Genomic DNA, 27,425 nt, shown 5'->3' with positions numbered 1-27,425 from the left:
AAAGATATAAACCACCTATTGGGGGAAAATGAAGCATAAAAAAATGCAACAGAGGTTCAATAGGGAGAAGGATTCGTTTCTTTTGGTTAGATGTACTCCATAGGAAAACCTTTGCCAACTACCTAAGAGACTAGTATCTTATCCTCTAACTCAGCAAACTTATAGCCTGCAAGCCTACTGCCTGTTTTTATATGGCCCTTGAGCTAAGAATGGTTTTTATACTTTTAAAGGTTTGAAAAAAATCAAAACAAGAATATTTTGTGACATAAAGTTCACATTTCAGAGTCCTTAAATAAGGTGGGTTTTTTTTTGGTGGTGAGGGGAGAACATAACCATGCTCATTCATTTACGTATTGTCTATGTCTGCTTTTGCATTATAGTGACAGAGTCAAGTAGTAGTTGCAACATACTATATGACCCTCAAAGCCCCAATTATTTAGTATCTGGATCTTTATAGAAAAAGGTTCCCCACTCCTGCTTTTTGCTCCTTAAAGTGTGGTCCTGCGGCCAGCAGCATCAGCATCACCTGGGAACTTGTTAGAAATGCAGTATCTTGACCCTCACCCCAAATCTACTGAATCAGTTCAGGTCCCCTAGGTGATCATGTGCACTTTAAGAAGTGTTGGTCTGATAAGTTCTGGACCAGAATGACCCGCCTCACAGAGTCTTGGCTCTCCATCCAGGTTGCTCACTTGTTTAACATAGCAACCATTTTTAAAAAATGTACATTGTATCTCTGGTCCCTTGCATGCCAAAGCAGCAGAGATACTAAAAATTAAAAAGCATGCTTAATACATTCATATGCCAAACATTGTGCTAGAACCTAGAGAGTAAGTTAATATAAGACCAGGGGCTGGGCGCGGTGGCTCGCACCTGTAATCCCAGCACTTTGGGAGGCCAAGGCGGGCGGATCACAAGGTCAAGAGATCAAGACCATCCTGGCTAACACGGTAAAACCCGCCTCTACTAAAAATACAACAAACTAGCCGGGCGTGGTGGTGGGCGCCTGTAGTCCCAGCTACTCAGGAGGCTGAGGCAGAAGAATGGTGTGAACCCGGGAGGTGGAGCTGGTAGTGAACTGAGATCACGCCACTGCACTCTAACTTGGGCGACAGAGTGAGACTCTGTCTCAAAAAAAAAAGACCAGGCCTCTACCATGGAAAAACTTACATTCCAATAGGATAGAAAGGCCCATCAAAAGCTAATTTCAGTATAACATGGAAAGTTAAGTACCATGGTTGTGATAAAGACAAGATGCCAAATCCATCAATACATTTAAAAGTCCAATGTGGGCCTGTGATCTCAGAAACATGATTGTATCCTAGTATATTTCAAGTAAGCTAAGCCATTAATTTAGTTGCACCCTTCATCAGAGAATTTTCTACATCATTTCATGAAATACTTTTTAACACAATCATTAAAAATACACTCTTCCATATAACAAAAAAACCTTGACATTTTGTCTCCTCATACAGATGAGGAACCTGAACTGGAAGGCTCAATGACTTTCCTAAAGCCACAGTTGAGCCTCTTTGCTCTGCCATTGCTAGTTCCATTGAGCAAATGATTCCAATCATAGATCAAACACACATTCATCTAAATATTGGCCAGAAACTATGCTGCCCATTTTGTTTTTAGGGAGAGCCTGCCATCCAAATATTTGCAGTTTTTCTTTTCCTCCTCCCCTTGGGTCACACCCTAACTTACCACATTTTAACAACATAGAACTGGTGACTTGACAGGCACTTACGTCAACGACTGACTTTCCCTGGCTGTCAGTTGCTTTCCCTGAAAGCAATATGCATGGCTCATGCTAATTATTTTACTTATACCTTACTGGGCAAATTTATTCTTTTCTCTGCATTATTTCTTCTACGTGTTACCATCTGAGATGCTGTTTCAATTTTATTCAATGAGCTGGAGAACAAAAAGCATGCATATTTAAAAAGCAAAAACAGGTCAGCCTAGTGGTTTACAAGCACCAGTCATTTTGCCATATGCAGTTGTTGAAGAGTTTCATTACATAATGAACCATTTCACTTGACTAAATAGATGAGTTAGACTGAGGCAGAAAGTGCATTCATTGTCTTAACTTCTCTGCCAGTATTAAGGTGTTATTTGAAGCACTTTATTGCACTTGCTGATTATTTTCTTTAGTCTTAAACTTATCATTATCACTCAGTTTATAATCAGTCTTTATTTTTTTAAAAAAGTACAAATTCCATGGAAGAAACAGGATAGAAAAGCATTCTGCAACATATTCCTGGGTTGTTAGCAGGTACCCAGTGAGAAAAAGTTTCATGGTCAAATAAGTTTAGTAAATGGCTGGATTGGGACAATGTTAAATAAGTTCTTTTCTGCAGGATTTCCCAGGGCCTTAAAAAAGGAAATGTGAATTGCAAACATCAAGGAGTGAGATGTAATATGTATGTAGCATTTTAAAAATCTATTGGAGCACAGATTTCTTCACTATTTGCTATTTCATCGGATGCATGTTCTAAAGTAACGTGGGGCTGATAATAAATATTTTAAAGCATCAACTAGGTGCAATACTCTATGGATCAATTTTAAAACTTAAAAATTGCATTTTTTTTAAACAATCAAGAAGTAGTTGATTTCTAGTTGGGGAAATTGGCATAAATGCATTTGATATCAAATAATGGCACGAGGAAACAATACAGGTGATATCAGAAAGGGACAAATGATCAACTGTCAAACGAATGAGGTTAATTATTTTTGAGTACAGAGAGAAACATACAAAAAGAACATAATTTTGCATGCATTCAATTTTGCATCTGGGACATGGCTGACCCTGTAGGGACTGTCTCTCCCAGGGTTAGCCAGTTCCTAGAAGTGTTAAAGACCGTCCTGGGAGCGTGCCCTCCATATGCAAACTAACCAATACAGAGCCCACACACTCAGCACCCCCTCTGGGCTCTCATACTCAGGGCCACAACTTCCCTCCCCACATCAACCCAGGGCCAGATACCAGACAACCAGAAACAGCCCCTATGCTTGAGAACCCACTGAAATTACTCAAAACAGGCAGTTCTAACCCTGCTTACCTTGCCTCACCTATCCCTTTCCTGTGGATTCCTAGGCAAAGGCTCCTGTCCAAATTTCCCTCTTGCTCCTTGGCCTTCTGACTGACCCTGGCGCATTCCCTGCAGTCCCCTGTGGTGCGGCATGCCCCCTCCTCTTGGGAACTATGAATAACAAACTATTTAGTACCTTTCCAATGACAGTCATCTAATCTGTTTACCTCACCATATCTGAATAGCAGTCAAACCTACATTTTCAAACAGGGCACACTGCCATTGAGCTTATCAAAGAAGATGAAAGATGAAAAAAGGACTGAACAAAGAGTTTAATATTGGCTACAGTTTCTGCTTTAAAATATATATGGAGAGAAGCTTATAGACTTTCACCAGCTCAAACTGCAGTGCATTTAAAAAGCATACACTTAAACTCAAAATAATCTAGTTAGTGCATATATCAGAAAAGGAAATCTGCCTCATCCACTCTTTATGTAGCTGATTAAAGACAAATCACCTTCTTGTCTAAGAGAATCTTAGAGTTTTGAAGTTTTGGCACCACACACTGGATGAGATGGGTGTGCTACAGTCATGTTTGTTTAGTTCAGTTTCTCAAAGGTCATAATTCCACCAGCTTCCTGGCAAAGAACTCAAAACATTTACTATTCTCTAAAGAGCTAAATGGGATTTCTGTTAGTTAAATTTTGACCGCTTGAATTTTTCTCACATTAAATTCTTGTTGCTGATGCCATTTAGGGAAATAGATACTAGGGTGACAAGCCAAACTGTGAAGCATACAAAATAGGAGGAAGTATAGGTTTGGTAAATGCATGGCACAGGCAAGGACACTATCCCCTTTCTTTCTGTGGCACACGTCACTCACTCATCAGAATGTTCTTTGCTAGTGAAATGGAATGTCTGAGAATCCTCAGCATAGCTGTTTAAGGCTACAAAGCAACTAAAGTGGAAGGTTGAAATGAAACACATTTGCCATCCTCAATCTGATCTCTTTCTAGGGGATACATTCTCATTTTCCTCCAGATCCTGAAAGCCCTGTTTAATTGCTATGGGCCAAGAGTGGAGAGGGGTTTGATTGAGAGAGGAGTGTGGGTGGAATGTGGCTAAGACAGAATCCACTCAAGTAAAATTTGACTTGACGATCCCCTCGGACATTTATTCATTCCATTCTGAATACCTGGAAGCCTTGTATCTAGTGAATAGTATCTGGGTAGCATATCAAAAAATTAAAATCTTATTATCTACATTCCCATTCTGAACTTCTGATAAATTTCAACTTCAATCACATTTTTTATTTTCTGCCATAAAATCATTAAAAATATGTAATTATGATCTCATAATTAGGATGAAAAGATGATACAATATTTGGGAACAATGATAATTCTTGAGGACTTATAGAAATTAAAATTAAGGGAAAGAGAATATTTATTGAATGCATATTGTATGCAAATATGACCTTATTTTATTTTCACAAGTACCTTGTGAAGTAGTTGTCATTATATCTTTAGATATAGGCAACTCTCACTTATCTATAGCAATTAAAAAGAAGAACACAAACAATAAAAACCAGGGAGTCTCCAAAATTTCATTTTCCTTAAAGCTTTTGGCTTTCATCTTTCATCAAAACATGTATCTATGGATAGATACATGTTTTAACAAAGCTTACTGATTCTTCCTCTTTAATTCCTAGTGCAGCTGTTAAATAGCTATGTAATTGCCACACAAACAAGGAGCTGAGGGAAGCTGGAGAGCCAAACCTTGCAAAATTAGCGGGCATGGTACATGCCCCTTCAAAAGAATTAAGTTGCTAATATAAGAATAAACCAGTTGGGACTGGCTGTCAGATTTCAAGACCATAAACACGAAAATAACCTTGTACTAATTGGAAATAAAATGTAAAAGGATTAGAAGATGTAGTCATGCTCGTTCATTCATTCATCAATCATTCATTCATCAAGGGGCTTTTTTTTTTTTTCACTTAGACTACAATGCAGGAACGGGTTGGAAGCATAGATGTCAGTTAAGCCAGGTTTCTTAGTTCATGAGACTAGTAGCAGGGGCTAACAGAGAAGAAAATCCAATTGTAGACATAAGGAAATACAATGAATATATTTTACTTAATGAGCTTAAGTTTTTCCATCACATAGAAATCTGTACTGTGCGGGGCGCAGTGGCTCACGCCTGTAATCCCAGCACTTTGGGAGACCGAGGCGGGCAGATCACAAGGTCTGGAGTTCAAGCAAGACCAGCCTGGCCAGGATGGTGAAACCTCCTCTCTACTAAAAATACAAAACTTAGCCGGGCATGGTGGTGCATGCCTGTAGTCCCAGCTACTCAGGAGGCTGAGGCAAGAGAATGGTGTGAACCCTGGAGGCGGAGCTTGCAGTGAGTCGAGATCGCACCTGGGATCTCGACTTTACTCCAACCTGGGAAAGAAAGAGAGAGAGAGAGAAAGAGGAAGGAAGGAAGGAAGAAAGAAAGGAACTTGTATTGCTTCAAAAATCTTTCAAAGTTGGTTATAGCTTCATACTTATAGATTAAGCTTCTTTGGATATAATACTCAGTTTGAAATCAATTTGTTGGAGAGGAGATAATATTCACGATTCTTGAATTTTCCTTGTTCATAAAGGATTATAGAACAGAGTAGGAAAAAGAATTGTAACATTTATAGTTCTGTAAGATAGCATACTCCTTTATACTATTCTGTGCTGGGATTTTGAAATAGTTTTTTATAAATATGTATATATCTACGTGTGTGTGTGTGTGTGTGTGTGTATTGCTGTTTTTGCATAATGATCCCTCCCTCCCCATAAGGATTTTCCAAACATTCCAGCTTAAAAATGAGATGGTGCCAAAAATTCAAGGATCACATTATGGCAGTAGCAGGATGTGGCTGGATTGAAATTCAAGAAGGTGTTTTACATGAAAATGTTCAATATGTAATTGTTCACTTTCTACATTTCAAGGTGAGGTTAAATGTGACTGCTGACTTGGTCTGAGTCCAGTTGTTAGAGGAGAGTGGCTGCATCTGTCTACAGTCCTAGGGCTTTTTTGGTTAGGCATCAAAGAGTCAGGAGGATAATTAAAATCAAGGGGCTGCAGCTGCTTCAGACCAAATGGCTGTCCTTGAAAACCACCAGTCACTTCCATTCTTGGGTGGTGTAAGAACATTTAAAAATTCACCTCCCTGATGTGGCCTAGTAATATCTTTCTCTTGTGACCCCTGCAACTGGCAGTGGGGCTCAGAACTGTATACTGGAGCTGCTCAGAACACTCCGATTCTCCAAGATAGGGTCATGAGTGTTGATTTTTATGATAATAAATTCATGACTAATGAAAGGAACCAAGAAATCACTGCAAAGTCTAAGATACACTTTCTAGTACAGAATACGAATAGCTTATGTTAAAAAATCACATATGGCATCGTTTGGCTTACAAGTTGACTAGCAGTATCTATTTTAATACTAACACTTAGCAGGAAATGTAGATTTTATGAGTGACAGTTTCTTTTGGCTATCTTTATTTTATTGAACCACAGCTATGTATCATGAAAATTTTCTGTGCACTGTATTTTAAACATGTGGCTTTTAAAATGAAACAAATCTGACTTATAACACTTATAAAGTTTCATCAGTGAATCTTGGCTAATGTTCTCCAACTTTGCTAACCAAAATGGTAAATGTTAAAAGCCAGTTAATGGAAACAATCAGGTGCTTATTAAATAAAAGCCTTTAAAAACTATTGAGTTTTTATTTTCTCCTTTAAATCAATTCCTTTATGCTCAAGAGGAAACAAGGTTATGTTGAAAGATGTCTCTCCACTTCTTCCTCACAACTCCACTGATTTGTGCTTCCTGACAAAATTTATCTTCAAAGGGATGTCACGGATGATTTCAGGATGGCAAATTTAGCCCCCAGCTGCCTCCTCCTCCCAAAGCACATGCAACCACATGGCTTCATGAAGTCCATACTTGAAGAAAACTGAAGCAACCAGTTTCTGTAATGGTATAATAATGAAACTAAAGGGTAGGAAAAAGCCCCAGAGAGATAAGTGCTTCAGCAATGGTTACATTTTCCAGGTGTTCCTTTTCCAAACTGGAGAACCACCAAAACAAAATTTGAAAGCGATGCCTGGGATAAGTTCTGTTGCTGCCTAAGCTCAAAGTCGGGCCATCTGTAAGTATTGCATTTCATACATCAACAATGAAACACGAATTAATTTTTATGGAGTATTTTTTGTCTTGTCACCAAAGATTTCTTAATTTTTTACATGTGTTCACATTAACCACACGACAAACTATGTTTATTCTGTCATGTGGATTTACAGGCAGACCGAAGTGAAATTAATCGTTGTCTAAATTTACTATGGCTATAATTTCATGACTGCTTAGTTCGAAGGCCAATAGCTAAATTTGTGTGGACAACAGATGTACTTTAACCCCCTTATGGCCCAAAAGAGACCAATAAATAGATTGGCTTTTTGAAATTCAAAGCCCAGGAAATAATAAAATAGAATTTGAACCAAAACCAGATTCATGTCTAGCAATTCTTTCCTCAAATAACCACTTTATCTCGTAAGGAAAAAGGATAAAATAGAAGGATGGACCAGCCCAGATAAAACTAAACTATGAAAATGATTTTATCTTGCCTTTTTTTTTTTTTGACCATGAGAGGTAGCTTAGTGTCTGACACTAGGACTATACAGATATTTATTCACCATCTTTTAAAAACAAATACAGGCTGTGCATGGTGGTTCACACCTATAATCCCAGCACTTTAGGAGGCCAAGGTGGAAGGATCACTTCAGCCCAAGAGTTAGAGACCAGTCTGGGCAAGACAACAAGACCCTGTCTCTACAAAAAAAGTTTGAAAACTAACTGGGCATGGTGGCATGTGCCTGGAGTCCCAGGTACTCGGGAGGTTGAGGTGGGAGGATCACTTGAGCCCAGGAATTCGAGGCAGCAGTGAGCTATGATTGTGTCACTGCACTCCAGCCTGAATGACAAAGCAAGATCTCATCTCAAAAACGCAAACCAAAACAAAACCAAATAAAAACCCACCACCACCAACAAAAAACCAAAACCTATAAAAATAGATTAGTGAAATCTACTAAATATCTGTGCTGCCAGAAGCTATTAAAATCTTAGATTGCTTCTGATATTTCGCTCATTGGTGATGCAGTGGAAAGGACCTAGGACTTGGAGTCAGCAGTTCTCATGAAGCAGCCTCATTGTCTGGGGTAAATACTTGGGGTTCGTCATTGTTTTGCACCAAAAAGATTAACAACATGGACACACACAAAGAGTGAGCTTAGAAGCAAAGACTTAATAAACAAAAGAAAGATAAAGGAGAAGAGCTCTCTCTCTTTTGAGAGACAGGGGCTCCCGAATGGGAGTGCCCTGGATTTTACAGGCAGGTTTGAGGTGGCGGTGTCTGATTTACGTAGGGCCCATAGATTGGTTGGACCAGGTGTGATGTTTTGTGAAGGGTGGCTACCCCACCCTAATCTTATTATGCAAATGGGTTTCCCACTTGGCTAGCCCATGTTGTCTGCTCCTTACTGTACATGTCGCTGGCAAAGAAAAGGGGAGATGGAGCTGCCATTTTGAACATGCCTAGTACCAGGTGCCTGTTTCTATTGGCACAACTGTTGGCATGCACCCATGCAAGCTTCCCACTTGCTTGTCTGTGTCTGCAGCTCAATTTTACAGGCTGATCTTTAGTATAATTCTTGGGCTGCTTTTCATTAAAAGGAAAACCTTACCGAGGACTCCTATACCCTCACTATCTGCCTAAATAATTTCTTCTTAACTCCTGTATCACTGAGTTCCAGTTCTGCCTGGTCCATAGATCAGCTAAGTTGACTGTGGTCCAGTCATTCTCTCATTTGGGGCTATAGTTTCCTTATTTGTGAAATGCAAGGAATGAGCTAAGACTAGAGTTTCCTCAAATGTGTACCAAGAAACTAGTTCTGTAGCAAGTTGACAGATAACATTGAAAAGGTTTCTGTGGCCACATAGGTTTACCAAGCACTGGGTTAAACAAAGTTAAACTTCTGTCAGAAAGTTAAACAGAACTTTTTAGAGCTCTGTGCCAATATACACTGAATTCCCGAGAGAGAAATATGGCAGGCATCATTCTCAATCTTACTGGACCATGGAACATGTGTTCTGTGAATCATGCTGAAGGATCAGTGTTCTGGGAACACATTTTGAAAACACTGGGTTGGATTATCACTAAAACCTCATCTGGCTCTATGGCGGTGACATTTAATACCTAGTATACATTTTACAACTAGCTTTTCCAGAGCTTATGGCAGACATCAGTAATAGGGCAAGCTCTATATCCCACCGATCCCCAACTTGGTTTCAGAGTCCTTCTCCAGTGATGCTAGGGGCAGCCACTAGCAGCCAACTAGTGCTGGCCCTGAGTTGAAACATATTTGCTATGCCTGTTTTAACAGTCTATGTTTATGTATAATTTTCCTACACAGGAATTAATGTGAAATGTTGATTTCTAATCTCTCACATATCCTTGACTATTAATTCCAGGAATTTTCTATTTTTTAAATAAGCTGCCATTTGGCCACGGCACATGAAAATACTGGGTTTTCCTCCACCATCTGGATACGCAGGGTAAACATATATTGTCCACGCTAGGACATTTCTGAGAATGAAATAAATAGGTAACCATTGATAATTATAGGAATAAATAATAACTGTTTCAGGTAAACTAGGATGGGCAGTTGTCTTACTTATAGCTCATTGCAAGAGCAACTAAAAAATGTCATTTTGGCACTAGTGAATATTACGGCTTTTTGCAAATGTGACTCATTCCCATGAGTAGACAGAAATACATTTCACAATATGTGAAGGAAAAAAAGGTTCCCAACCCATCTGTCACTCATTCACAAATTCTCAAGTTACACTTGCTAGCTAAAAAAATAGATTCATCCTCACCAATTCTCTATGCAAGTACAAAAATAAGTCAGCATGACCTGACAAGTCACACTTCAAAGTCACCTATATTGTGAAAATTTGTATTGAATGCTTTCAAAGCTTCAAAGTGTTGGAGGGTGGGGGGGAAGAATGGATTATAGAGAGCTTGAGAATGAGAAATTGCATACATAAATCAGCTAGACGTGCACATTCAGCTATTCCGTTGCTGCAATTACAGCAGGTAATTATTAGCTACTGTTGTAACTTGGATTACATTCCAAACGGGATAAAAAGGGAGATGCTTTATCAGACAATGCTGTCAGTCTTCTGTGCATTTGGAACCTGTCCACTGAAATACAATGATCACCTCAGAATTATGAAACTCAAAAGGACTAAAGCCAAACTAGGGAAAGGGCCGGCAGCTCCTGTTGGCGTCTTCAATTCTATGGAGTTGCAGAAACCCACGTAAAACAGTTCACGTACGGACTCCTAGAAAGCCCAGCAGTCATTTGTTTGCATTTAACAATTACATCCAATACAGCTTTTTCCTCAGCAATGGAGGTGCTTTTCCCAAAGTCAAAGGACAGGAGGTGTCCCTCAAAATTTCCCCGAGTTCATTGGCAAAACCCCCAGTTTCTTGCCTTAATCTATGTAATCATGACTAGGAATATGGGAGGAGAAAACTGAATGGAAGAAGCGATCGAGAATGAGAGGAAAATGCCCCACTTTTGGAAAAAGCTAAAACTTTAGAATTCAAAAGGCTTCACTTCTTTATTTTTCATCTGTTCTCCAAATGAGGCTTCCATCGGTTGAGGCTCCATCCATGGAGCCAAGTTCAATTGCTCAGGGCAAGGAGGACAGTCAGATTTGGTGGTGATTCTGTCAGAGGCTGAGGAAGAGCCTCCCTTTGCAGAGTTCTGGCTCTAGTCTAATCTGATGGTGTTCAAATGTGGCTAATGTGGTCTCCGTGGAACCACAAAACAGGTACCTCAAACAGGGCATGAGTGCACATGAAGTTAAACTGTAAATCGCCCCATCAGTCAATAATTGTATGTACAGAAATGGGTTCACTTTCTTTCTCAAGTTAAGGTTCTCCCAGCTAACTCCTTTCAAAGCCACCCTCCTTCCTAAATGGTTTTCCCTTGTTCTTATTTTGTGTTCCTTCTAGAAGTTCACATTTAGAGGTCAGCTTTCCAAGGACAGCTATGATAAATGAAGTATCCACTGAGGAGAGAACTCTTTTAATTTGAAAATGAAACATTAGAGGTAGAAGGAATTATAGTCTTAGCAGGTAGCACTTACGGGCCTTGCACCAACTATTCTGGCTAAAATTGTGAATGTCTTCGTTTTTTAAAAAAGTGAAATTACACTATTACATACACACACACACACACACACACACAGGTAGTCATATACATATATGCCTAGATTTAACATCTGACGCACTCCTTGAATCAAGTTCCTGAAAGATTTGCACATTTGGCAAATGCTGCCCCCTTTTCTTGTTCTAGTCACACAGGTAATTCTCTAAATAACACCTGTCTTCCTCCCAACCACTTTGATCAAATACATACTTTTGATTGTGTAGACAAGCGAGCTGTTGTCCAAGAAGGCTGCCTCCACTGCTTCTCCTGAGAGCCCGGGTGTGCAGAGCTGCAGCAGAGCTGGGAGGGGCCTCAGGTGTGTGAGCAAGAACAGGAAGTCAGGACTAATTACACCTTGTTTTATTTGGCCATTTGAATAACGAATAAAATGCCATGTTTCATTTCAGTTGGTTTTTCAGAGCAAAGTGCCTAAGGCTGACATTTCATTCTATTAATAAGACTAGATTTTTTTAAAAAGTGGGAAAACTAATGTTATGACTTGATACAGATTTAGATCTTTTTCTTTGAAAAATACAGATTTCGTTATGTCATGATGTAAATGTTCTTCTGACTACAATTAGAGCCCTCACTACCTGGCTACAGTCCATCATTTTGTGCTTATATCCTGTATGCCCCAAAGCAACTGTGATCTCACAATGCACAACTTTTAAAAATTGGCTTCAGAGGCACTTAAGAAACTTGGCAAAAGACAAAAAAATACACATAACACCCCCTCCCTGCTCCCCATCAAAAAAACAACTCTAAAGCTATTACATGGTGTGGTGGGGAAGAGGTGGAATTAGAAAAAAAGGCTTTAGCATATAATATTTACTAGTTGCAGGAAATTATAATAGTTTCTTTGTTTGCATAAGCAAATAAAAATGTGTATTTTTGTATTTAAAAATATCACTGATGAGCCATGTGTAGTCCCAGCCACTTAGAAGGCTGAGGTTGAAGGATTGCTTGAGCCCAGGAATTTGAAGCCAGCCTGGGCAACATAGTGAGACTCTGTCTCTTTAAAAATAAATAAATAAATAATTGATCTCACGACTGTAATCTCAGCACTTTGGGAGGCCAAGGTGGGCGGATCACGAGGTCAGGAGATCAAGACCATCCTGGCTAACACGGTGAAATCCCATTTCTACTAAAAATACAAAACATTAGCCAGTCACAGTGGTGGGTGCCTGTAGTCCCAGCTACTCAGGGGGCTGAGGCAGGAGAATGGCATGAGGAGGCAGAGGTTGCAGTGAGCTGCACTCCAGCCTGGGCGACAGACAAAACTGTCTCAAAAACGAAAAAAAAAAAAAAAAAAAATGATAATGGCTATCTGTGTATATGTGTTTGTTGTGAAGGAAAAGAACAGCATACTCAAAGGTTGTCTTGTGGATGAATGTTCTAATTATCAGAGCCCAATATGTGTATAGCAGAAGAGCTAGATAATGTGATCTCTGCCTCAGCCATATCTCTCCTTGGGGTTCCCAAGAACCGTTTGTGATAAGGACGACAGGTAGACAGCTTTCAAGTCTGTGTACATTGTGAGAAAGTATTTCCTCACTACTTTACCATTCTGGCAATTTATAGATGTTGGGAAAATTAAAAATTAATCTGTACTAGAAAAAGGTGGAGAGGTCCATTCTATATGTCAATGCTATTTACACACTTGCCTTTTTGCAATGCCTTTGGGCAAGAATGATCGTAGTCTCCCTATAGTCTTTAGTGTTCCATTGATCACTGCTTTTCCAGGTTGTTTGAAATTGGACTTAAAAATAGTTGTCTGGTAGGCCGGGCGCGGTGGCTCAAGCCTGTAATCCCAGCACTTTGGGAGGCCGAGGCGGGCGGATCACGAGGTCAGGAGATCAAGACCATCCTGGCTAACACGGTGAAATCCCATTTCTACTAAAAATACAAAACATTAGCCAGTCACAGTGGTGGGTGCCTGTAGTCCCAGCTACTCAGGGGGCTGAGGCAGGAGAATGGCATGAGGAGGCAGAGGTTGCAGTGAGCTGCACTCCAGCCTGGGCGACAGACAAAACTGTCTCAAAAACGAAAAAAAAAAAAAAAAAAAAATGATAATGGCTATCTGTGTATATGTGTTTGTTGTGAAGGAAAAGAACAGCATACTCAAAGGTTGTCTTGTGGATGAATGTTCTAATTATCAGAGCCCAATATGTGTATAGCAGAAGAGCTAGATAATGTGATCTCTGCCTCAGCCATATCTCTCCTTGGGGTTCCCAAGAACCGTTTGTGATAAGGACGACAGGTAGACAGCTTTCAAGTCTGTGTACATTGTGAGAAAGTATTTCCTCACTACTTTACCATTCTGGCAATTTATAGATGTTGGGAAAATTAAAAATTAATCTGTACTAGAAAAAGGTGGAGAGGTCCATTCTATATGTCAATGCTATTTACACACTTGCCTTTTTGCAATGCCTTTGGGCAAGAATGATCGTAGTCTCCCTATAGTCTTTAGTGTTCCATTGATCACTGCTTTTCCAGGTTGTTTGAAATTGGACTTAAAAATAGTTGTCTGGTAGGCCGGGCGCGGTGGCTCAAAGTGCTGTAATCCCAGCACTTTGGGAGGCCGAGGCGGGCGGATCACGAGGTCAGAAGATCGAGACCGTCCTGGCTAACACGGTGAAACCCTGTCTCTACTAAAAAATACAAAAAACTAGCCGGGCGAGGTGGCGGGCGCCTGTAGTCCCAGCTACTCGGGAGGCTGAGGCAGGAGAATGGCGTAAACCCGGGAGGCGGAGCTTGCAGTGAGCTGAGATCTGGCCACTGCACTCCAGCCCGGGCCACAGAGCGAGACTCCGTTTCAAAAAAAAAAAAAAAAATAGTTGTCTGGGTACTATGTTAGGTCTATGTTGAAGGAACTAAAAAAAATTCCCTGAGGTTTCTGTTTCTTACGGCTAAAATTATTCCATATGTTCGAAATGAACTAGATCAAAATAACTTAGTGAGTTCCCTGTCACTAGATGCTCTGAAGAGGAAGAAATAATTGACAGAGGTGTTGTAAAGAAAATTCAAGAACTAGATGGATGATTCCTTGAGGGACTACGATGACTGGTGCTATCATTTTTCTTTTCTTTTAGCAAGCATGACAACTGATGGCTGGAAGTGGAACAAATCATCTAATGCCTAGTGTGCTGAATACTAAAGAATGGCACAGTCCTCTTAATTATGATGCATTCATTAGATTAGCCTAATTTAATTAAGATAATGCTGGAGATTTCCAGGGGCTTTCTAATTAGGATGGTTTATTGGGGACATGGAGCTTAGATTCAGCACACACACAAAAATACTGGGGTGTTTCCCTGTTTGCATCACAAAATATATTTTAAATAATGCTTTCATTCTTTGTACAAAAACCTGAATCAATATCTGACATTTCCTCTCCTAGGAAAGTTTTCTAAACTTAATCATATTCATTTGTAACTTCCTTTGTACTAAAGTTTCCAGTGTTTCTTCCCAAGGTTCATGTTTTAGCCTTATTTCATTGAGGTAGAACCTCTAACTTTAAAATGTTTACATTAACCTGCACATTGTGCACATGTACCCTAGAACTTAAAGTATAATAAAAAAATAAATAAAATAAAAAATAAAAATGTGTTAGGAAATCACATGCTAAATTCAGATCCAATGTGGTGTAATTTAATTTTTCAAAGGCCCATTTGAGAGCTTCGAAGAGATGTTTAAAAAGTTGTTATTTAACCGAAGAATCAGTTTCATGAAATTTATTTTCACATGTACATATTTTGGTAGTTTCCTGAATATCCCACCCTTTCTCCCATTTTTATATCCTTTCTGATTTTTCAACATTCTTCTTGGGGAAGAATATCATGGTTATCACCTGTAGAAAAAAGAAAATCATGATTTCTGCTTGGGATTGGCGCACACATAAGACTATCCGTTGGGAGAGAAAAGTGCTTTTCACTGCTCAAGGAACTCTCTGCCATGGTCAAGGGGTATGCGAGGCTTCACAAGCGACATCTGCCCCTCAACATTTTAACCCTCAGACCCCAGCACCCTGAGAGGGTGTGGAGTGTTGAATCTGCCTCTGCCCCATCAGGTATGCTCAGTGTTGAGAAGCCAAAACAAAAACAAAACAAACAAACAAATACAAAAAAAACTAAAGGAAAATCAGACCCTTGGTTGTACAGAATCACTATTTTTAGCTATTCACTTTTGTTCAAAAACAATTCTTTTCAATAAGAGATAAAATTTACATTTTTGTTCAAGTAAACATAACAGATGGATATTCATGGCTATAACCTCTCCTTTTTGTTCTTTGCTCTCATGTCACTGAGGAGGACGAGTAGCAATTCTTCCCTCCTCCCCTACCTCTTCTTCTTCTAAAGCATCATTACATCATTATGATTTCTAAGTAGCTAAGAACTAAAATACTTAATAGCTCTAAAATTCTGCTGGGATCAGAGGTTTTCTGGCCAGTGACTAAAGAGCTAACCCTGGGAAAAAAAAAAAAAAAAAAAAGAGTTCCATCTTCAGAGATTCTGTTTCAATTGGTCTGAGGTTGGGCTGGGCTTTTTTGTTTGTTTAATTGATACATGGTGACTGTTCACACTTCTAGGGTGTAAGTGGTATTTTGATGCATCTGTGCGACAGGTAGTGATCCAGTTAGAGTGACCGGGATGTCCCTCACCTCAAACATTTATCATTTCTTTGTGTTGGGAACATTCCAGATCTTAAGGGAAAAAAAGAGTTAACCTTGGATGTTACAAAGAAAATGTTAAATCTGTTGCCAAGCCATTTACTGCAGCGTTAAAAGCTAAAAGAACCAGTTTGCCCAACACTCTTGAGCCTAATAATGCAATTGTAACTAGTATACTGAGGAGGTGGAATAGCCTTCTAACACTGCTTTAGAAGTGATTTATTGATCCCTGCACAATAATTCTTTAGCGATTCATATAACCAGAATTTATAGATTTATTCCTAACCTCAGGAAAAATTGACTTCATTCTTGAACTTTTTGCCTTCTTGCATCAATCTTGGAATTATAATTAGCTAAGTTTAATTATGATCCTGAAAAGGCACTTTCCAAACCCCTTGTGAGCAAAATCTGATTTTCTAAAGTTTGGATTATATCACTTCGTCTTTAGAAAACCATCTGTAAATACATTTATGTTTTTAGCAAAAAATATCATCAGACTGTACATATTTTACACAAAGGAGGAAAGAAAGGGATATTCAGAAAGCACTATTATGCTTGGTAATACTGTTACACAATATGAAATGCATAGGGCATGCAGGGTTCTTGGTGGAGACGGTGGCAGGGAATGGGTACAGTTTTCCAATTGGGAGCTATGTGAACATCTAAAAGGAAAATGAAGATATTTAAAATACCAGCCAAAACTCATAATATTGAAGATTGCTACAACTAATGTGGGAATATAATTGGGTGTAAGCTGTTAAAAGGAGAATTTGACAAAATTTAGGATACATATGCAATTGACCCAGCAGTTTCATTTCTAACAAGTTGTGCTTAATTTACTCACAAAAGGACACAAAGACACAGGAAAGACAAGAATGTTCATTTCAGCGCTTTTCACAAAGGAAAACACTAAAAGTTGCCCTAAATGTCCATCAAAAAGGAAACGGCAATGATGGTATCCTGTATAACGAAATACTATGCAGCCTTTAAAAAGAATGTTAGATGCAGCTGTCAACAATATATTGTAGACTTCCATTCTATACCACGGAACCATGTCTATGGTTTTATTAGACAATATAGTTTGGGAGGGTTGTAACTTATCTTGAGAGGAGGGGCAGAGGCTGAGGGAAGAAGTTAGAGAAGAACTTGAACTTTTCATTTTGGAGCATTCTGCATTTATTTTCACTGCAAGCAAATATAAATCTTTCTCTTTTCTTTTCCCTTTTTTCTTTTCTTTTCTTTCAGATGGAGTCTCGCTCTTGTTGCCCACGCTGGAGTGCAATGGTGTGATCTCAGCTCACTGCAACCTCCGTCTCCCGGGTTCAAGCAATTCTCCCGCCTCAGCCTCCTAAGTAGCTGGGCTTACAGGCACCCACCACCATGCCCGGTTAATTTTTGCACTTTTAGCAGAGATGGGGCTTCACCATGTTGGCCAGGCTAGTCTCGAACTCCTGACCTCAGGTGCCTGCCTCAGCCTCCCAAAGTTCTGGGATTACAGGTGTGAGCCACCATGCCTGGCCACTTTATATATTTTAAACTTATTAAAATGAACACAAACGGCCGGGCGCGGTGGCTCAAGCCTGTAATCCCAGCACTTTGGGAGGCCGAGACGGGCGGATCATGAGGTCAGGAGATCGAGACCATCCTGGCTAACACTGTGAAACCCCGTCTCTACTAAAAAATACAAAAAACCAGCCGGGCGAGGTGGTGGGCGCCTGTAGTCCCAGCTACTCCGGAGGCTGAGGCAGGAGAATGGCGTGAACCCGGGAGGCGGAGCTTGTAGTGAGCTGAGATCCGGCCACTGCACTCCAGCCCCGGCGACAGAGTGAGACTCCGTCTCAAAAAAAAAAAAAAAAAAAAAAAATGTACACAAGAGAAACCTAAAGAAAAACAAAATGATATTTAGAATACCCCATTTATGCTGCATTTTAAAAAGATGCAAAGAAAGACATACTTTTTTGGACAATTATGTCGTATGAAAATATACTTGCGTTATTATTTCCTCATTCCTTAACTATGGAGGTCTTTTAAACCCATATTTCATTTGGTGCCTTCCTCATAAGGATGTTATGGGGATTAAACAAGGTAATGCATATCTAAGCTCTGCTGTGGGGCTTGATGCATGTTACCCAATAAAGTTAGCTGGCTGTTTTAATTTCTTACCAAAGCTAAGGAAAAAGACCATTGTGGAAGCACAGAAAGCAAATTAAGAAAATAAGTCTCTGACTTGGGATGCATGCAACTAATGTCTTCCATGTTTCCTATTTGAGAGCACTTCCATGACACCTGGGTTATAACCCAGGTTTATTAATGCGTTCATCATATTGGCCTTTGTTTATGAAACGTCCCACTATTATGAGGGCCATTGGGGGCTTTCTAAAAACATGGTCTTAATAAGAATCAAACTGAATCTGATTAAAGAAAACAAATGTTAGCAATTGTTTTATAAACTTAAGTAGTCTGAAAACTAGGTCTATTGATGCAAAGAGATGCTAAAAAAACTCACACCAGCCAGCGATTATCTCACCTTGCTGCAGATAGGAGGTGAAAAATATCACCCTGTATTACAAATGAGCGCATGTAGAATGTGACACGTCAGGGTGGTATTCTGTTGTGTTTCCTTAACAACCAAGCAATAGCTTATAGGAAAGTTCTTGGCTCTGCTGAGTCAAAGTCCCAAGAACAGGATGCTTTTTATCCACGAAGTGACTCTTGAAGAAGTAAAAGAAGTCTAAGCTCCATTCCTTAAGCAGTCTTTGGGTTGGAACTTGAAAACCTTGCTGGGAGAAGAGGGAAGCTAATTATGAAACAAAACGGAAACTTGAATAGATAGGAGAGGATGATAAGGTGTGTCCTCACAGGCAGCTTTTACTCCAGTGGTGATGGGAGCAGGGTGAGAGAGATAATAAGCACTTAAACTATACCACATGAATAAAATAATTTCAGATGGGGAAATGTTATGAAGAAAACAAAATACAGTAAGAGTGATTGGCGCATATTAGGTAGGGTAGTTGTAGAATACAGTGAGGTAATTTATGATGCAACAACAGTGCCTTCCGCCAAGTTTGTGTAAGAATAAAGATATCAGCACATAAGAAGAACATTCATGAAGAGACCTTAAAAGCAGATGCTTGGTACAAAAGTACTCATGCCAAGAGATTCTCTAGTAATGAGCAATGCACCACCTATCTCAAAAGAGCCTCCCCAAACCCTTGGATTTATTAGGACTAACTGGCCAGTCTCTTACTCTCCAGGCAAAGTACTTACCCTTGCTTCACTGACAGCATTCTCTCTTATTAATTTATACCCATATGGGCCAAAAAAGCTTTCACTTATGACATAATGTAGAATTTGAGTCTATCTCTACAGTAACATGACCCACTTTTTTTCCCCTTCATTGTGCCATAGATTTCTATTTTTTCTCTCTCAAGTTGTAAAACAACTATTTCTAATGACGGATTAAAAACCTGAAGCTGCTATTCCATTATGAACCTCTCTCTCTAGTAGCTACTGCAAACTGCTCAGCTTCTTTGTCTGAAACCCCAGGAGGGCTCTGGTGAGTAAGAAAAGCAGAAGAAAATTGCTTCTGGGATTGCTGGGTAAGAACTGGCTCTGGTGCTCTCTGGAGCATACTAGCTCTTTATAAGAAGCAGACAAACCAGAAGTCAGGAGGGAGTTCACATCAAATCACCTTCAGAAGCTCTCAACAGCCCCAGAGAAATACCTTAGTGGACAGAAAGAAGGATGCGGAAAAAGGAGAAATGATGCAGCCTTGTTTTACGTTTGCAAATTGGACAAATAAGGAAAATATTTAATTCTTTTAAAAAATGTTAAATAAATGGGAACTTTTCAACTTGAGGGGTGCACTGTAATAGAGTGATTACATGAAGGGAGCTCTGAAAAACTGCCAAGACTTTCTTTGCAACTACTTTACTACTTTTAAATATGCATGCTCCTTCTTTTTTTTTTTTTTTTTTTTTTTGAGACAAAGTTGTACTCTGTCACCCAGGCTGGAATGCAATGGCGCAGTCTCTGCTCACTACAACCTCTGCCTCCAGGGTTCAAGCTATTCTCCTGTCTCAGCCTCTGGAGTAGCTGGGATTACAGATGTGCACTACCATGCCCGGCTAATTTTTGTATTTTTAGTAGAGATGGGGTTTCACCATGTTGGTCAGGCTGGTCTCGAACTCCTGACCTCAGGTGATCTGCCTGCCTTGGCCTCCCAAAGTGCTGGGATTACAGGCATGAGCTACCACGCCCGGCCGCATGCCACCTCTTTTTTAAGAGATTGTTTTACACATAGGCTTATGATTGGGATCTACTGTTATGATTTGTCTTCCTAGCAGACTTAGAAACATCTTTTGCTTTAAATATTTTAATAATTAATCCTGATCTCTAGGAAAAAACACATTCCATTGTAGTAAGTGAGCTAGAGAATCTTCTGTATTTTGCAGTGTTGTCTTTATAGTCAGCCTAACCTTTCTGAAGAACTTACTAGATCCTAACTAGACCCTTCAAAAATCTTAAATGCCAGCGAAAATATTCTACTGTCTAATCTTTACATTTGTAAGGACTTCTTCTAGGTTTCAAAGGCTGCTGAAATGTTTGGTCTCTTTCGTAGTTGATGGTTAACGTAGTATCTTTGAAACTGATTGAAGAAGGAAAGAGAACTATTTTTAATTTTGAGTGGTGGAATTTTTAATTATGTTTTTTCTTTTTCAAACTATTTTTTGCTATGCACATTGCGAGGTAGGCCATGTTTTTATAATATTTATGCATAAGTATTGGTTGTATGTGTTATAGATACCTTAAATTTGTTGGTAGTTTTGAGGATTGAGATATCATATTTATACCATTATTTGGAAAGGCCATCAGTATTTTAAAACTATATTGTTACCAGAAAAGTATAAATAAAGGTACATGTCATGAAGTGCTATATTCTTGAGTAATGAGACTTAGACACTATCCTTATCTTCTAAGACTTTATAGTGTAAGACATCATGGCTAAGACATTCTTTATTTTGTAGCAAAGAGAAATAGGATGTTTCTGCAATCATTGCTTGGAGCCATAGAAATTAATCTTATGCCACTGACATCAGGGGGAAACCAGAGGCCCCAAGCTGTGTGGTGGCTGTGGGCCAGATCTTGATTCATTCTTGGATGCCTCCTGTACACCATTTCACAAGTGATATCTGGAGACCACTGTAAGTATATTTCATTTTAGCCTTAGGATTGGTTCTGGAGAGAGGAATGTCACAGGGGTGGGTGGTAAAGTTGTAAGTAGTGACTGATGGACTGCTATCTCCAGAATTACAGAGCTGTGTGCTCTCCACATACTTGTTAAGGCTTGGCAACGAAGCCCCGGCTTGGCCCAGTCTGGGACTGGAGTCCTGCTGTGGAAGCAGATTGCTGGTGGCCTCTAAGTCATCTGCACTAGTACCAGAGGGAATTTGCCATCAATATTCTACTTGGTAGGTTCTCACTTAGAATACCACCTCCCAACTCTCCTCAAAGGAGGGGTATTTGGGCACAAGATATGGGAGGGAGTAGGCATAGCATCTGGCATGGGACCCAGCCCTTCTTTTTCGTGGGAAAGCTGAGCTTCCTGCAGCCAGGAAGAGACTGTGATGGCCTGGGATCTGCTGAGGTGACGCTGCATGCTGCCGTCCCTTGAACAGCAGCCAGGAGACCACTTTGTCACCTGGTGATGAAGTTGGCTTCTTGCCCCAGTTTCTTCTTAGAATAGCAAATAACATACAAGGCTCAGCATCCCTGTGAGGTCGTCTCCTGGTTTTTAATAATTCCTTGTATTTATTTAGTGCCTTTTTCCTCTCCCAAGAGCTAACTCTAAGAGTTTTCCATATGTTACTTCAATAATCCCCATTACAGCCCCGTGCCTGAGCTGGTTAGAGAACAGTGCTAATGGGGCCAAGGTCAGCACTCAGACTGCACGAGCCCCCTGTGAGCAGCCCGGTTCACACTAGAAAATCTATTTCATGGTCTCACTCTGCACAGCTCCTTTAATAAGCTTACAAGAGGTCACAGAGATAAATAAATAAATAATAATAATGGCAGCTAACATCGAATGAGTGTTCACTCTGGGCCAGGTATTTTCTAAGTGAATGTAGTATATAACGAATTCAGCCCTCTCAGAAACCCCAAGAGAGAAGTGCTACTGTTAGACCCATTTTAAAGCAAGAAGAAACTGAGGCCCAGGGAGATTCAATAACTGTGCCAAAGTCACACAGGAAATGGTGGAACAGGGATTTCAACTTCATCAGTCTACTTAAAGGGATTCAAAGAGTTTAACCACTACATATTATTGCAGCCCAGTAAGTGACACTGTGGATGGCACAAGGCTGTTCACAAACACCCCATCTTATCTGTATTGTAAGCACTACTTACTAATATGAATGGCGAGGTGGGGAGTTGAGAAGAGGGACAAAAGCGACATGTAAAGGGCACTACTACTGATGCATACCAGGTACTGTGCTGCACACACAATAGGTGTTATCTAATCTTTACAACAACATTTAGAGCTGGGTACTATTGCCTTCATTTTACAGATTGGGATACTGAGGGTCAGAAAGTTTACATAATTTGAATACTGATATTTAGTGGAAGATCCAGAATTAGAAAAAGTTTCTTTTGCCTTTTTTTTTTTTTTTGAGACTGAGTCTCACACTGTCACCCAGGCTGGAGTGCACTAGCACAATCTCAGCTCACTGCAACCTCCACCTCCTGGGTTCAAGCAATTCTCATGCCTCAGCTTCCAGAGTAGCTGGGATGACAGGCACCTACCACCATGCTTGCCTAATTTTTGTGTTTTTAGTAGAGACAGGGTTTCACCATATCGGCCAGGCTGGTCTCAAACTTCTGACCTCCAATGATCTGCCTGCCTTGGCCTCCCAAAGTGCTGGGATTATAGGCGTGAGCCACTGCATCCGGCCGATATCTCCCTATTTCTGATGCATATGCTATTTTCATGAAACTTCAGATAATACTTCCACTTTAGTTACAGGAAATACTATAGGCACGAAAAAGGAACACAGGTACAGAGGAGATAAAGAGAATTATCATGAATGATGGTGTCTGGGATGAGAACCACATTTTTGGGCTTCCATTGCTGTACCCTCTCTCCTACAACTACCACATGGCTTTTCGGTCCTATTTACATACTCCACTTAAACAGAAAGTTGGTCAACCCTTCGGGCCACAGGGGCAACACTGGATGATGGGACAGAACAGGTGGTTACTTGACAGTAAAACAGAGATGCTACAAGTTACCTTATTTGTTTACTGGGTGGATTCAGTGATACGGTCTGTCTAACCCCTTGGGACAAGGTCAGTCCTCAACAAATGTTTGAAAGATATCAACATCCGGCCAGGCACAGTGGCTCACGCCTGTAATCCCAGCACTTTGGGAGGCCGAGGCGGGAGGATTAGTTGAGGTCAGGAGTTCGAGACCAGCCTGGCCAACATGTTGAAACCCCGTCTCTACTAAAAATACAAAAATTAGCCAGGTGTGGTGGCAGGCGCCTGTAATCCCAGCTACTTGGGAGGCTGAGGCAGGAGAATCACTTGAACCTGGGAGGCGGAGGTTGCAGAGAGCCAAGATCGTACCACTGCCCTCCAGCCTGGATGACAAGAGTGAGACTCCATTAAAAAAAAAAAAAAAAAAAGAAGATATCAACATCCAAAGAGTTCCTCTTCATCACTGGAAGCAAATGGGACTAATTACCAAACCATTTTTCTCTTTGGAGGCACCAAGTGGTTTTGAAAGAAGAACGGACTCCAAGAAGCACGGGTTCCGGAGTCAGGCACACCAGCATTAGTACCCTGGCTCTGTCATTTCCTCCATGAATGAATTTTCACAAACTACTTAGCCTCTCTGAGCTTCAGTTTCCTAACCAGGAAGTAGGGATATTAACAGACCTTATGTCCTGGGATTATTAAAAAGGAGAAAAAAAATGTTAAGAGACTTTTGATCAGGGCTCAGTAAAGGCCAACTGCTATTATAAAACAGATGATCTTCAGGAGAAACTAAAATATAGAACTGTGCTTATATTTCGCAGTTTTTGCTAGGTCACCTGCGATCACAAATGGGAGTTCACTGGAGCTGTCACTCGAATGCTTCAGACACTCTTAAGCAGCCTGCTTTCCTAAAAGTGTTCATTAGCAGAGGGAAATTTTGCTTTTTCAGCAGATAAAGTTTCAAAGTACATTGGCACGAGGTGTTGGGTGCCTTGATTAATGGCTGGGTAGATGCTTATATTGGTAGTAATTACTAACACATGTGTATTGGAAGTCATACACGGCACAGAGCATACTTTGTGTTATGATAAACAGCAAGATCTTAAACAGGCACATTTTGGTTAGCTGGCTGTGATAACTGTTAACATTGCAAAGTCAGTTCCTAGACTTCAAGTTCCTTGTAACTGAAATATCAAAACCAAAAGAAAGAAAAACTCCAAATTGCTTCCTGTGTATTATCCTCAAGTCAGACAACGCAATCCGGATATGAATTCCACCCAAAAGCAATACTTCCGCTGTGGTTAGCAAACCAGACTGCTTTTCCCTTTTAGTTTAACTTGATCTAATTAAGGATAGGGTGTAGAATTTTGCCATAATGCTCTCAGATCCTTTAACAAGTCGTCCCACATTTGTATCATTACATAACTCGCCAAGTTATAACCCAACAGGCAACTGTTTCTTTCAGCACAATGTAAGCCTTCCTATATGGAGAACATTCTAAGACTCTACAGCTGGTCTCTAACAAGGCTCCAAACACCCCTTTCCCTCCAGCTCCAAATACTTTGCTATCTTCTCAAAGAGCTTTCACATCTGCTAACAATAAAGCAAAGTATACACCTGACAATCACTCAGGAGACTTATGTTTGGGAATTTCTCTTCAGATTTTCACAAGATAGTAGAGACCAAGGTACAGGAAAAGCACAGTTTCTTCGCACTGTGTTGGGATTTGCTGCCAACATATGTTATTGTGTGTTGCCCTGCTATCACAAGTTGGATTTGCTTCTGAAAAAGTGCAGGAAGAGTCAAGCCTATTGAGTAGAAGATGCCTGCCAGGTGTGGTGGCTCACATCTGTAATCCCAGCACTTTGGGAGACCGAGGTGGGTGGATCACCTGAGGTCAGGAGTTCAAGACCAGCCTGGCCAACATGGCGAAAACTTATCTCTATTAAAAATACAAAAATTAAAAAAAAAAAAATACAAAAATTAGCTGGGCGTGGTGGTGGGTGCCTATAATCCCAGCTACTCGGGAGGCTGAGGCAGAAGAATCGCTTGAACTCAGGAGGCAGAGGTTGCAGTGAGCTGAGATCGCGCCACTTCACTCCAGCCTGGGTGAAACAGTGAAACTCTGTCTCAAAAATAAATAAATAAATAAATAAAAATAAAAAAGAAGATTCCTGCACTTGGAAAAGGGAATAGAGAAGAGACAGTGAGTGGAACGTGTCTACCAAGACTGGGAGTTCGGCTGTGTCCCATGTCAATTTTCAAACATTCTGTTAGTCTGCATGAGTCTAAAAACTCTTTTCATCAGGGCTCCACTTGTTCCTTGATAAACACACATAAGAGAATCCAGCCAGGGATCACTTGCAGATTTTGTGATCCTGAAAGACCAGGTAGCAGGGCTGTGTTTGTAATCTAAGGCACACACAATCCCTAAGTGCCCTGAGAGTAGACAGCAGGCACCAAGTGAAACCATCCTGGCTGTGCTCCTTATGGGTGAAAGGAGAAGAAGACACAACTCATGAAAAGGAATCAGTGCAGCGCCTGTGTACTGTGCATGCCTAATCAACACTCATTGTGCCTGCCCATTCCCTAGTCATCTATCTGCCCTCCTGGAGTATCTGGTTTTTCAGGAACAATAGGTTGTAAACTTAGTTTAGTAGGACTGCAAGAACCACGATGCCTCTCTGGGGAAACTGGATGTGAAGCTTTTCCTCAGAGCAGTTTGTAAATGTTGCCCAGCTGGGGTGCACGGGATTAGAAAGTTCCCCAGATAAAGTCTTCAGATTCTCTCTCATGAGTCAGGTTTCAGATCCATTTTACAGCTGCATCTGGAAAGGCCTTAGGGAGACAGGCTTTCTGATCTGGAGCAGCCGACGCCGACATAATCAGTGGTGAGAGCGTATCTAAGACCCGAGTGGGAAGTCAAAGCAGAGTACTCAAAAGAGGGGGTTCAACCAGTCAGCAAAACTGAAGAGGACAAAAACAGGACTGAACCAGGGTTGGTGGCAGGCTATGAGCACCACAGTCCTGGGTCTAGGGTCATCAGGGAGCCCTCTGAGCTACTGTCTGGATCAGGAGGTTTCTGTGGCTGGTTTTTATGTGCCAGCTTTATCTCGGGGCAAAGGTAGATCTGTAGTATTTAAAGGGCCTGGCCTAGACAGCATAGTTTAGGAGAGGGTTTCTTCAAGTATGGCCTGCAGAGATTTACTCAAAACCCTCTGCTGTGCTTATTAAAACGTAGATCCCAGGGCTCCACTCAGACTTAAGCAATCAGTATGTCTTAGAGCCAGGGCTCTAGAATCTCTACGGTTTTTTTTTTGTTTGTTTTTTGTTTTTTTTTTGAGATGGAGTCTCGCTCTGTCACCCAGGCTGGAGTACAGTGGCACAATCTCGGTTCACTACAAGCTCTGCCTCCTGGGTTCATCCCATTCTCCTGCCTCAGCCTCCTGAGTAGCTGGGACTACAGGCACATGCTGCCACGCCCGGCTAATATTTTGTATTTTTAGTAGAGATGGGGTTTCACTGTGTTAGCTAGGATGGTCTCGATCTTGTGACCTCGTGATCCGCCCACCTCGGCCTCCCAAAGTGCTGGGATTACAGGTATGAGCCACTGCGCCCAGCCTGGAATCTCTATTTTTCAAAGGCACCCTACCCAAGTCACACATGGAATTTTTAGGAATTCTAATATTTTGAAAACCTGCTGAAATACAGGAAAGTTCAAAGAATTTAAAGACAGGAAACATGAGTTCTAATCTTGGCTGTGTGACCTTAACCTCACTGACCCTTAATTTCTTCATCTGTAAACTGGGGTAATGTAATATCATTATAAGTGTAGCTTATGCTAATGGAGATAAGTGGTTTATAAATGCAAATATTCATAATTATCACATTTCTGAGCCAAAGGAAAATCTTGGAGACTCCCACCATCATACCCAAGTTAGGTCTGAGTGTGGTCAGTTATCTCTGAATCTACCCATGTAATGATCCTTAGCTTCATGCCTCTTGGAAGGCTCTCTGGTGATCTCTAATTTTATCCAGAACTTATAACCCTGTGTGAGTGCCTTGTCTGTACTGGGAGATGGACTACTGGCTTTATCCAATCCTGGAGCCATGAAGGAGAAGTGTTTTGAGGGGCCAGAAGTCTCAGG

The 27,425-nt window shown here is 40.6% G+C and overlaps 1 protein-coding gene across 7 annotated transcripts in view; it reads right to left on the bottom strand.

Moving 5' to 3' along the window:
• PALLD (palladin, cytoskeletal associated protein) overlaps positions 1 to 27,425 on the bottom strand; it is a 422,012-nt gene that overhangs the window by 262,883 nt on the left and 131,704 nt on the right. The window contains exon 1 of one of the 7 annotated variants that reach the window (XM_033215646.1): positions 11,565 to 11,661. The exons of the other annotated variants lie outside the window; for them this stretch is intronic. The gene's annotated coding sequence lies outside the window, so the exon portion shown is untranslated. Of the gene's footprint in view, positions 1 to 11,564; positions 11,662 to 27,425 lie in introns of those variants that run through there. 7 annotated transcript variants of the gene reach the window in all.

Source organism: Trachypithecus francoisi, unplaced genomic scaffold (genome assembly GCF_009764315.1).
Source record: "Trachypithecus francoisi isolate TF-2019V2 unplaced genomic scaffold, Tfra_2.0 Lachesis_group1, whole genome shotgun sequence".
NCBI classification, from domain to species: domain Eukaryota; kingdom Metazoa; phylum Chordata; class Mammalia; order Primates; family Cercopithecidae; genus Trachypithecus; species Trachypithecus francoisi.
The sequence above is the reverse complement of the archived record's forward strand: the minus strand, read 5'-3'. Positions and strand labels throughout refer to the sequence as shown.